The sequence below is a fragment of the Squalius cephalus genome (genome assembly GCF_949319135.1).
Source record: "Squalius cephalus genome assembly, chromosome: 13".
Classification (NCBI taxonomy): domain Eukaryota; kingdom Metazoa; phylum Chordata; class Actinopteri; order Cypriniformes; family Leuciscidae; genus Squalius; species Squalius cephalus.
In genome coordinates, this window is record NC_137134.1 from 36122575 (window position 1) to 36136191 (window position 13617).

The 13617-nt window shown below is 35.2% G+C and overlaps 1 protein-coding gene across 38 annotated transcripts in view; it reads left to right on the forward strand.

Moving 5' to 3' along the window:
• ptprsa (protein tyrosine phosphatase receptor type Sa) overlaps positions 1-13617 on the forward strand; it is a 212707-nt gene that overhangs the window by 33853 nt on the left and 165237 nt on the right. The window lies entirely within an intron of this gene.

A 13617-nucleotide genomic window follows, 5' to 3' on the forward strand; every position in this document is an offset into this window, starting at 1 on the left:
GCGATATGTTTTGCGTTTCCCCGAGAAACTTTGCATTCGCTCGCGATATGTTTTGCGTTTCCCCGAGAAACTTTGCGTTCGCTCGCAAAATGTTTTGCGTTTCCCTGAGAAACTTTGCGTTCGCTCACAAAATGTTTTGCATATCCCTGAGAAACTTTGCGTTCGTTTGCGACATGTTTTGCGTTTCCCCGAGAAACTTTGCGTTCGCTCGCGACGTTTTGCGTTTCCCCGAGAAACTTTGCGTTCGCTTGCGAAATGTTTTGCGTTTCCCGAGAAACTTTGCGTTCGCTCGCAAAATGTTTTGCGTTTTCCCGAGAAACTTTGCGTTCGCTTGCGAAATGTTTTGCGTTTCCCGAGAAACTTTGCGTTCGCTCGCGACATGTTTTGCGTTTTCCCGAGAAACTTTGCGTTCACTCACAAAATGTTTTGCGTTTTCCCGAGAAACTTTGCGTTCGCTTGCGAAATGTTTTGCGTTTCCCGAGAAACTTTGCGTTCGCTTGCGAAATGTTTTGCGTTTCCCGAGAAACTTTGCGTTCGCTCGCGACATGTTTTGCGTTTACCCGAGAAACTTTGCGTTCGCTCGCAAAATGTTTTGCGTTTTCCCGAGAAACTTTGCGTTCACTCACAAAATGTTTTGCATATCCCTGAGAAACTTTGCGTTCGCTCGCGACATGTTTTGCGTTTCCCCGAGAAACTTTGCGTTCGCTCGCGACATGTTTTGCGTTTCCCCGAGAAACTTTGCGTTCGCTTGCGAAATGTTTTGCGTTTCCCGAGAAACTTTGCGTTCGCTCGCAAAATGTTTTGCGTTTTCCAGAGAAACTTTGCGTTCACTCACAAAATGTTTTGCATATCCCTGAGAAACTTTGCGTTCGTTTGCGAAATGTTTTGCGTTTCCCGAGAAACTTTGCGTTCGCTTGCGAAATGTTTTGCGTTTCCCGAGAAACTTTGCGTTCACTCACAAAATGTTTTGCGTTTCCCCGAGAAACTTTGCGTTCGCTTGCGAAATGTTTTGCGTTTCCCGAGAAACTTTGCGTTCGCTCGCGACATGTTTTGCGTTTCCCCGAGAAACTTTGCGTTCGTTTGCGAAATGTTTTGCGTTTTCCAGAGAAACTTTGCGTTCACTCACAAAATGTTTTGCATATCCCTGAGAAACTTTGCGTTCGTTTGCGAAATGTTTTGCGTTTCCCGAGAAACTTTGCGTTCGCTTGCGAAATGTTTTGCGTTTCCCGAGAAACTTTGCGTTCACTCACAAAATGTTTTGCGTTTCCCCGAGAAACTTTGCGTTCGCTCGCGACATGTTTTGCGTTTCCCCGAGAAACTTTGCGTTCGTTCGCAAAATGTTTTGCGTTTTCCAGAGAAACTTTGCGTTCACTCACAAAATGTTTTGCATATCCCTGAGAAACTTTGCGTTCGTTTGCGAAATGTTTTGCGTTTCCCGAGAAACTTTGCGTTCGCTTGCGAAATGTTTTGCGTTTCCCGAGAAACTTTGCGTTCACTCACAAAATGTTTTGCGTTTCCCCGAGAAACTTTGCGTTCGCTCGCGACATGTTTTGCGTTTCCCCGAGAAACTTTGCGTTCGCTCGCGACATGTTTTGCGTTTCCCCGAGAAACTTTGCGTTCGCTCACAAAATGTTTTGCGTTTCCCCGAGAAACTTTGCGTTCGCTTGCGAAATGTTTTGCGTTTCCCCGAGAAACTTTGCGTTCGCTTGCAAAATGTTTTGCGTTTCCCCGAGAAACTTTGCGTTCGCTTGCGAAATGTTTTGCGTGTCCCCGAGAAACTTTGCATTCGCTCACAAAATGTTTTGCGTTTCCCGAGAAACTTTGCGTTCGCTTGCGAAATGTTTTGCATATCCCCGAGAAACTTTGCGTTCACTCGCGATATGTTTTGCGTTTCCCGAGAAACTTTGTGTTCGCTCACAAAATGTTTTGCATATCCCCGAGAAACTTTGCGTTCACTCGCGATATGTTTTGCGTTTCCCGAGAAACTTTGTGTTCGCTCACAAAATGTTTTGCATGTCCCCGAGAAACTTTGCGTTCGCTCACAAAATGTTTGCGTTTCCCTGAGAAACTTTGCGTTCGCTCACAAAATGTTTTGCATATCCCCGAGAAACTTTGCGTTCACTCGCGATATGTTTTGCGTTTTCCGAGAAACTTTGTGTTCGCTCACAAAATGTTTTGCATGTCCCCGAGAAACTTTGCGTTCGCTACCAAATGTTTTGCATGTCCCCGAGAAACTTTGTGTTCGCTCACAAAATGTTTTGCATGTCCCCGAGAAACTTTGCGTTCGCTACCAAATGTTTTGCATGTCCCCGAGAAACTTTGTGTTCGCTCACAAAATGTTTTGCATGTCCCCGAGAAACTTTGCGTTCGCTCACAAAATGTTTGCGTGTCCCCGAGAAACTTTGCGTTCGCTCACGAAATGTTTTGCGTTCGCTCGTAAAATTTATTTATTTATTTACAGTTAATAATTTTAGTGCTTCAACAAAGTTATTTTAACGTTTTTAATATTTTTAGTTTTAGTAAACGATAATTTAGTTTTAGTTTATGATAATTACGCTGAGCTGAAATGTTTTTCCTTGTGTTGGTTTTATTCACAACTTCGAAGAAGTGTAGAGATTTTCATTATATTTTATATACGTGTTAGTTAGGTCCAGATTAAGCTGTCCAGTCACGTTTACTGTACTGAGATCAAGAAACTGCCATGCGGTGGATGCTAATGGTTCTTGAAATCTTAAAACTGTGTAATGTTTGCCCGCAGTAGAATTAATCATCCTTTCAGATTAGCATTAGCGTTGATGCTGCCTTCGAGTCATGTCAGAATGACTGTATTTACGAGATGAACGCCGCCACAGTGTCTTAATTACCAGCGGGAGACTTGGGAATCTCTTTGAGCCTTGACTTTACAAGTTGAGTGCGCCAGTTAAACAATATTGGAAGCTAATTGTTTTTTATCCATGTCGATAAGAATAGTGATAAAACTAGTTTTATGTCTTATCATCCTCGTGTCTATCTTGATTCACAACCAAATGACTCTCACGAACTGATTCTTTTTTGAATCTATCAATGAATGAATGAATGAACAGTTTAGGTACTCAAGGCTTACTATTTTACATTAATATTTAATTATTGATTTATGTTACACATTAATATTATTAAATGATAATTTTATTGAATGTCCTTCATCGGCTGCCATTCCCGGAGAGCCGGATTGCTGACGCCGGTCTAAATGTGCGGTTAATGACTGGCTTAATGGACCTGTAATGGGCCTGTATCCTACAGTTGTGTTTTTCCTGCACTAAGCTCTTAAGAAGCATTCCCTCACTCCTAACCCATATTCCCAGGATGGCCGGTTCATCCGTGCCGGCATTCTTGGCCTCACACATAGGCTTTAGCGTTTGGCCTAGATGAGGAGAACGCTTTTGTTTCTCTGTAGGAAATTCTTACACGTCGACTGTCGGAAAAGATGGATCCTTCAAAAAATGTGAATAATGATAATTAATAATAGTTTGTATTTCACATTTTTTCATGTATATTTGTTTTTTTCAATTAAATTATTTAAATAATGAATTATATTCATATATATTCATATTACAAAAAACAGTACTATATAATAATAATGATGATACATATAGTTTTTCAGCCATATTTTCTTTATTAATGATTTCCCCCTTTTGTTTTTTTTTTTTATTTAATAATAAATATTTTCATGTTTGTAGTCATATTTTTCTTTATGAAAATTAAAATAATATATTTATATTAATTATAAAAAATCATATTTTTCAATTATAATTTTAATCAAATAATAATAATAAATATTTTCAATGCTTTTGATATTTTTATTTTTAAATCTAATATTATATTAATTACATTTATTATTATAATTATTATTATTATTAATACACATTTTCATATTTCTTTCAATAATATTTTTCTTTAAATAGGAAAATGTAAATATATTAATAATAATATTAATAATAAATATTTAATGTTTGTAATATTTATTTTTAAGGAAATTAAAATAATATTTTTTATTAATTATAAAAAAAATTATAATAATTATTTCACGTTTTTCAATAATATTTTTTTATTTTAAAGTTAATTAATGATTATGTATGTTTTATATGAATGTTAAAAATAATAACAGTAGAATTATCAAAAATGTAAAAATGTATCTAAAAATGTATTTAAAATATAAAAAATGATCAAAAACAATAATTTTTGATAATATTTTTTCTTAATTTTTTCATTTATTTTTTTTTATATTTTTCTTTAAGAAAATGTTAAAATAGTTATAATATTATAAAAAATATATATTTTTTATATTTTATAATTACAATAACAATATTTATTTATTTATAAATCATGTTTTTCTTTTCTTTTTAAAGTAAGTTTTTTCCAAATATGTAATATCTAATCCCATCCTCTGCATTCTAAAATATATATTGTTATATTAGTATTCATTGTGTTTAGCATGAGTAGCAAGGGTTCGTTTCTAGCGTGTTGCTTCTAGCGAAGAGACAGAAAGGCCGTGTGAAAGCGTGACGGATGGAGGATCGATGGTGAAGCTGCGGCTGTGGGATACAAACACACACCCGTTCACCTCACGAACGAGAGGCCACCGCTTTAAGAGCGATTCATGTTTTGATGAGTTTAATCCAGCCAGAGAAGAGCAGCTCCCCGCTGACCCTGAACACTGAAGGACCTCGGCGTTGTTATCAGATCATCGCGCTCTTCCTGACGCGGCTTTCCTCTTTCAAGTGCTCTTTTAATGAATTCCCTCAGAGATGCTATCGCGCACAACGCTAGGAGCTAACATCGCTCCTGGCCGAATCTCCAATCCATCGCTTTTATTTATCAGCGGCTTGGGAGGTCAGGACTGAGAGATGGTGGATGTTAGCATTAGCGAACTGGCGAGCCTCTACCACTCATATGTCAACATTAGCATGTGCGTTGTGTTGAATAAGAAGTGGTGGCACGTTTTGTGCTTCATTTTGTGCATAAACATGTTGTACGTCTAATAGCAGTGTGCAATCTTCATCAGCGAGGCACTTATAAGATGATTTCTCATAATTAGCTTAAGTCTAAGTGTTTTATTAGCGAGGGTCAAATGATGTAGAACTCATATTACATATATAATTTACATACTTAATACATTATTACATAATACATAAATTACATACTCTGTATTTTCCTTTTAGGGTGAATCTTGAAATAAAGTATTATTTCTCAGAATAAAAAAATATTATATAAAATATAATAAATATTTGTCATATAAAATATTATACATATTTGTCATACTTTATCATATAATATATATGAACTTTTTTTTAATAAAATTAATATTAAATTTAATATAAAAATATGATTATATAGTATAACATTATATAATAACAATAATATTTTCCCTTAAAGGTAAAATATGTAAGAATTGTGTATCAAAATATCCAAAAAACACTTCCATAGTGTTATTTATTTATTTCAACTGTGTACTTCCATTATCCTAAATTATTATTCCAAGAATTTGTAAATTCAGAGAAATTCATCATTTTTAAAAGTGCTCATCCTTGTTCATTGTCGCCTGTCAGTGACGTAATATCCGTGTTATCCCTGTTATCCCTGGTTTCCGCTCGATCTGCCACAGTAACCATGGCGACAGACGTGGACAACTGCGTTACGTCTAGCGGCGCGCTCACGCTGTTGTTGTTTCGTTCTAACATTATGGACCATGGCAAGCAGACTTTGGGACAAAAGGAGAATTAAAATGAGGATCAATATCAGCGTGGCGTTTTCGAGATGCCGAGAGCTAGCGTCCGCGACTAACTTCGACTTGACAGAGACACTCTTGCATGTACTTTATTAAACAAATGAGAAAATGTACATAAAACTAATCAATATTATATAGCTCAACATGATGAAATGTTAGAATATGATCAGTGTGTTGTTAATGCTAATGTTGATCTAGCTCACTGCTAGTCTCATACAGACAAACTAACACACAGAATAACATCATAACTTTATAATGACTTTATAACATTATAACAACACACTCAAATGCAGTTTAGTGTGATAGTGTAGACCGAGTGAAACATTTGGTAGAATGAAATGTCCTCATCCCTTTATATCCGCGGGACTCGCGTGTGGCGCTGATATCCGTCTGTCATTAGCATTCGCGACCTGCTTCATTCCACAGTCATGTTAAAATCATCAATGTATTACAACCGTAAACATTATTAGATCCTTCAGCATGATGACAAGTTCCATAATTCCGCTTATGCGTCATCAACCTACGCCTTTGTTATTGTGAGAGGTTAGCGACCCCTAGTGGCGAAAAAAATAATACATATTGTAGCTTTAAAGTAATGTTATTTCCATTTTTAGACAATTTGTTTTTGCATTGCAACATTATTTTCATGACAATTTTGCATATTTTTGCGGGATATTATCAATAACTGCAATGCAGAAAAATCTTGTTGTTACAGTAATATGAAAAAATGCCTTTTATGAATGCTTATTTAAATTAAAATGACTGTGTAATTATAGTAAAAATACTGTATTACAGTAATAAGAATCATGCATACAGTAATGGGAATTAAGAATATAAAACATCTAGATGCATTGCAGTAATGAAAATTTGGAGGTGCAATAATTATTATTTATAATATTATATCATATAATAGTGATAATTTTCATAATATTAATTAAATTACAATGATTATATAATATTATATACATTATAATAAAAATGTACAAAAATTCATTTTTGAGAATCATGCATTGACAATAATAAAAGACAATATTTAAATGGTAATAATATTATTAATAATAATATAATACATTTAAAAAGTCTCAGTAATGAGCATTATTTGTTGGCAGTAATGCAAATAAATAAAATCTGGATGCATTACAGTCAGAGTTTGGAAATAAAACGAAAATGAAAAAAACAAGTTTATTTTTCTTCATGCAAAATGTAGTTGACTTATTTTACATTCAATCCTTTAGCAGACGCTGTGGCCAGTCCCAGTTAGTCTAGCACACTTATTCTTTTAAAGAGATGTACAGAATAGAAGGTGTTAGATTAGTGTGTGAAGTGTTCAGGCAGATATCGTGCTCCATTTCTCTTTGCGACGGACTGCTTTGTAGTACGAGACTGATTCTGTGCCGGCTTTGTAGTCGGCCGTCACACACCATCAGAGAGAAAGCACTCGGCCTTCACACTTTGAACCGACGCGAAACCCAGTCCTCTTCAAGTTGTCCTACTTTCAGAGTCTGCAGCGCTGCTTTGTGAGTCGCGTTTGTAATGGCTCTATTTGTTTGCTGTCTGGGCTGTATATTTTCATAATGCGGGCTGAGAGGAATCTGGCAATAAAATGGTGTATAAATCAATTAGAGCTGAGGTAGATTCATATCTGGCTTCTCCTCGGTCTGCGGCTGAAGTAACTATTGCCATTACTCACACAGAGGCGAGATGCGGATCACATGGAGAACGCTCTGCTTGCAGTTACTCCGGCACCTTGCTAAATGAGCTTCAATTTTTAATTTCCACGGGAACAAAGATCACATCTAAGGAGGAGGATAGCATGGCGCTCATTTATTTAAGGAGCGAGGGTTAGGCGAACCGGGAGGACAACGGGACGTCCTGAGTGACGGTGGGATATTGAGTTGATCGAGATCTAGATCCAGAAATTACCTTAAAATCAGGATAAACTGGCCAATATACTCTTAGGAAAAAAAGAGTTTTATATAGAATCCATGGAAGCTCAAAAAATAATTGCGAATAATTGTGAATTTTGACTTTTTTTCTCAGAATTGTGGGAAATAAAGTCCGAATTGCGAGAAATAAAGTCTGAGATGTGAGATAAAAACTTGCAATTGCGAATTATAAAGTCAGATTTGCGAGATGTAAACTCGCAATTGCAAGAAAAAGTCAGAATTGCGAGATAAAAACTTGTGATTGTGAATTATAAAGTCAGATTTGGGAGATGCAAACACAATTGGAAGAAAAAGACATAATTGAGGAATATAAACTCGCAATTGTGAAAAATTTAAGTCTGAGTTGCAAGATATAAACTCGCAATTGCGAATAATAAAGTTGGGAAATATAAACACAATTACAAGAAAAAAAGTCATAATTGTGAGATAAAAACTCGTGATTGCGAATTATAGTCAGAATTGAGGGGAATATCATAAGTTTATAGTTTCTATTTCATAATTCTGACTTTATAACTCGCAACTGCGAGTTTATTTTTTCTGGGAAAAATGTCAGAATTGCAAGATGCAAACTCACAATTAACTTTATTTTGTATTCATTGGCTTCCACAAGCTTCCATAAGAACTCTGTGGTTCTTGACTCAATTTTGAAGAACGCTTTATGCCAAAAAGGTTCTATATGAGGAGAAATGTCTTAAATAACTGCACAATACTTTGTTTAATGGGTTATTTCCATATTTCCAATAAATTTCATTTTTGGCAATATTTTTGCCAGTCATAAATGTTTATCGTGCTGCCTTTAAATCCAGTATTTTCTGTAAAATCTGTAAAATTTCTATAAAATCTGAGTATTTTCTCCTTAAAACTGCAGTGAACCAAAGACAGTCTCAAAAACACGCTTTGAAATCGCTGGTGTTTCTGACGTCACAAACTACCTTGTAACCAATCAGATCAACGTGTGATCGTCAACCAGTGGATCTCTGAGCTGAGTGAGTGAGTGGAGGCGGGGCTTATTTGCATATTCATAGAACCGCGCATACATTCAAGCTATTTTAAGACATTTTTTTTCAAGGACATTTTTTTAAAATATGTCATTTTGGTGATCAAAGATGAGTTTTAAGGGATACAATTATTGACTACAGGTGGACTTTAAGATAAAAACCTAAATCTTAGATGTACTACAGACTTTCTCTTCCGAGAAATATTGCAGACAATATTTTTGTCCAATCGGTTTCTCTGGATTGAGAGGGACAATTTTTGTAAAAAAAAAAAAAAAGTTTTGATTAGCACGATAATTGACGTCAGCAACTAAAGATACAGGAAGATCTCTCATCTCATTTTTGGAGGCTGTTAATTTAGTTCACGATTATAAAGTTACCTGCCATCGTTTTCCCTCCCGTTTCCCCAAAAGTAAGTTCTGCTCGGTTCATAACCGGCTAGTTGTGATTGACTGAGATCCACTGGTCTTGAGAATCACTCTACTCCTGACTTGAGTACATTTTTTTCGGAGAAAAGCAGACGCCTTCAACAATGCAACCCCGTGTTATTTGCCTTGACAATCTCCTCGAAAATGATCTGATATATAGTGTCGTGCCCTGTGAGCGGGAAAGATAGAGCGGGAAAGAGCGCGCGAGAGCCACTTCAGAATATCAATGCCTCAAATACTTCACTTCAGGCCTTTTCATTTCGTTAAAAGCCCCCAGATCCCCTCGAAATCACAAACGCTGGTCCTTCTTCCAGAGATAATGCAGATATTGTCGCTGCAATCATCATTATAAGCGCTTTTTTGGCTCTGGCGTGCCTGAGCTGAGGGGTTTATTTACAGCGGCGTAATATTTGTATTAATTCGCCATCAAAGCCGTTATTTATCCGCAGACGGGACGGGGGTGCGGCGGTATCATACGGCTCATTTCTAATGAGTGCGGATTAGCGTGGATGATCCGGCTCTGGTCCGGCGTTCCCGAGGTCAAAGGCAGACTGGAATTCCGTGGCACAAATCCTTAGGCAAGTATGATTTAGTATTAATAAACTAAATGATTTTTCTGTTGCACTCCCTCCGCGAGCACGGGATAAACATAGATTATACATTCACAAGAAACCTTTGATTAATTTCACGCTGACATGTTAATGTGCAGACTTATAAACTCTTGTAAAATGCAGTTTTCCTAAATATCTTGTCTAGTTTCTCCACTAAAAATAATAATGTCCAGCAGTGGATTTTTTTTTTTTTTTTTTTTTTTTTTTTTTTTTTTTACCATAGTGTAATTTCAACTACCTCTCACAACTTACATAGACTTTCTTTGTCTTGTTAAGGCTAATTTCATCTGCTAGCATCATAAATACAAAGTTAAATCATATTTTCAGTTTTGCATAATTTGGCGATTAGAAATGATGTGCACAGTTGTAATTTCTGGGGGATAATGACAAATCATTTTCAGACCATAAATGTAGTTGTTTTGGTTAAAATTTGTTTTAGAATTAAGTCTATTAGTTTCACTAAAAACAATATTCCTAATTTAAATAATTCTCGCACAAAATAAAGGGGCGGGGCCTGGTTGAGTTAGTTAGTAGTGTGTTGAAACTGGTGGTTATGGTAAGAGGCGGGACATTTCCCAAACACACTCAAAGCGCTCAACCAATCACAACACACTGCTCCAGTCGACCAATCAGAGCACAGTGTGCTTTTCAGAAGGAGGGGCTTCATAGAGACAGGAAGTAAACAGAGCGTTACTGACAGACTGGGAAGAGAGGAGCTGCAACACTGGAGAATTTGAGGAGAATAATCAACATTCAAGCAGGAAAACCTGTTCTAGTACTTTGTAAAAGGGCATAATATGACCTATTTGAAGCAAACACCCAGAAAATCAAGATGTCGTCCATCCATGCACGCAGAAAACAGCACGAGCGCCACTGAAACGCTCTCCAGAGTTGCAGAACATGAGCGATGAGGCTTTTGGCCGGTCGTAAACAGGTGTGGGCCGACTGATTTATCGTAATTAATCCGATGTGTCCATTCCTCCGGCTGGGACACATCTGCGACGAGCGCCGGTCCAAATGTCACAATGTCAGCGAAGGGCAATAAGATTACTTTGATTAAAAAACTCAAAACAATTAATTTATTCTGGGGATTCCAGGGTTGGATCATTGCAACGTTTGGGGTCACGGTGTTATTGAGTACATCTGTCCGTCCCGTCCAGATTGGCCCAGATCAACAGCGACTGCAACAAGAACAGCGCTAGCTCTTTTCATTTGGCAGGCCGCGCTGTCATTATTATTTTGCGGGTTATGGAAAAGCTGGCTATTTTAAAAGGATAACAGTGGCACTTATCTGTCCAAAACAGGCCCACTAATAAAACTTGAGTCGGAATGGCTTGGGATGGGGAGATTTATTCCCGGAGAAAATGAGACACGAGGGAGTGAATCCGTCAAATGTCACGGAGTTCACAAGAACATGTCCAGGACTCGAAAGTGCTTTTAAACATTTTGAGGTAGAGCCTAATGTAAGGGTTACTTTTTAATTATAATAATAATAACATTAATAATTATAAATAATATTGGTGTTTTATATTATTTGTAATAATATTTAACATTAATGTGTTAATAATATATAATTTAATATTACTATATTACAAAATGAATTGATAACAAATATTTATTTATTTAATTTTGTTACTTATTGGTTAAATTGAACTAATAATAATAAAAAAATTACATATACTAATTATATGAATGTGTTGCATATTAATTGTAATAATTTAAATATTAATATATGGTTAATACATAGAATATTAAAATATGATATTAAAAAATACATATAAATATTTAGTGTAAAATTAATTGATAAATATTTATTAATTTGAGTTATAATACTAATAATAATTACATATATTAATTGTGTTAATGTTGTGTATTACTTGTAATAATTTTAATATTTAATATTAATTATTGAATATAATATGAACATTTATAAACGATTTAATGTTTATATATTGAAATATTTAATATGTACTTTAACTAAATTAATTGCTAATAAATATTTTATTTATTTATTTTTGTTTACTTATTTTATTTAGGTAGTGGCTAAATTGGCCTAATAATAATATCATCAATCAGAGTCATCAGTTGTTTCATTTTAGTTTCAACTTTGTCTCAGATGTTTCTCCTAGAATTTAAAGATATAGAATTAATTAACATTGTAAAAGTAGAAATGTTTCGCTGACTTTTAAATCTCTTGTGAGAGTCACATGTGAGATTACTGTGGTGTGAGCTGACATGAGCGAGGTGGTGTGTGTGAAGTTTCCTCAGGGAGCGCTGATGAAGAAACACTAGCCTTACGTTTTGTGTCTGACTTTGGTGCGTGGATCTATTTTTCCTCTAACTGAATGATTGTGGCGTGAGCTCTGGGATCGGCTCGATTACTGCAGATCTGCTGATGTTACACACTCACACAATCACATGCACATCAATGCTGTTCAATAAATCAATGCATATTCTTTATAATTGATTATCAAAACAAATACATATACAAATTAATTATTATTTTGCGTTGATATTTTTGTTCCAACAATTACCCTCTCTTTCCTTGATGCAAAAAATGACACAACCTAAATTAAATTTGATACCACAAACACTACCATAACTTACTTTACCAAAGTTTGTTACAATTTAATTACTTTTATTGATCAATTAGATTTTGGGTGTAAATGTTCTTAATTGTCATGATATATGTTGCAAATATGTGGAAAATATATTCTTATTTTCATACAAAACAATTATATATATTTTTATATTATAATGTATATATTTTTTTATTTATTTATGGGACAAAAAAGGCTATAAGCAGGTCATGTTCATGATTAGGGCATCAGAGAATTTAAAGCAATAAAACACATGATCAATATTCGATGATGATAATGATGACGATGGGGATTATTATTATTAGGTTTCAATCATTTATTAAAAGATAAAACTTTTTTTATGATGCATAATTATTATTGTAATAAATATTATTATTATTATTATTATTAAATTGTATTAGCTTAGTCATTTATTAAAAAATAAAATGTTTCAGTGTAAATTAAGAATAGCTTTATGATGCATTATTATTAACTTTTATTATCTTACAATCATTTATTAAAAAATAAAACATATTTCAGTGTGTATTATCAATAACTTGAATGCATTATTATTATCATTATTATTAATAACTTGTATTATCTTACAATCATTTATTAAAAATAAAGCATGTTTCAGTGTTTATTATGAATAACTTTATATAATGAATCATCATCATCATTATTATTATTATTATTATTATTAACTTTTAGTCGCTTACAGTCATTTGTTTAAAATAACAATTTCAGTGCATATTATGAATAACTTTATAATGCATTATTATTATTATTAACTAATAAGCTTCCAATCAAATATAAATCATGTTTCTGTGCGTATTAAGAAAACTTTTACAATGCATGAAGAGAAGCGCTCCTGAGTTTGCTAGATTAGTGTACTCCCAGTGTGTGAGGTGTGTGAGGATGCTCCTGTGCTTCTGAAAGAGTGAGTGTGTGTCATCACGCATCCACCCTCTCCCAGTTAGCCCTGCACCATGATGCTCCGCCATCTGTCGCTGACCAGCGCCTGAGAAAACCAGCTACATTTAGACTCTTGTTAGTGTGCGCTCAAGTGCACCACCCCGTTCCCATCGCGAGCGCGCGCTTGGATTTATCACACACCCTCTCTTAACATTGAGGCTAATGTACTGTCGCGTCCCCTGGTGGGGTAGCGCTAGTGCTAGCTCACAGCTACGCTATATTCAGCCTGATTAATGAAGCGTCTGACGGAGGGAGTGTCTGCGATGTGTGTGCTGAATAAATGTCGTACATTACACAAACTCCCGCTCGCTTTAGCAGC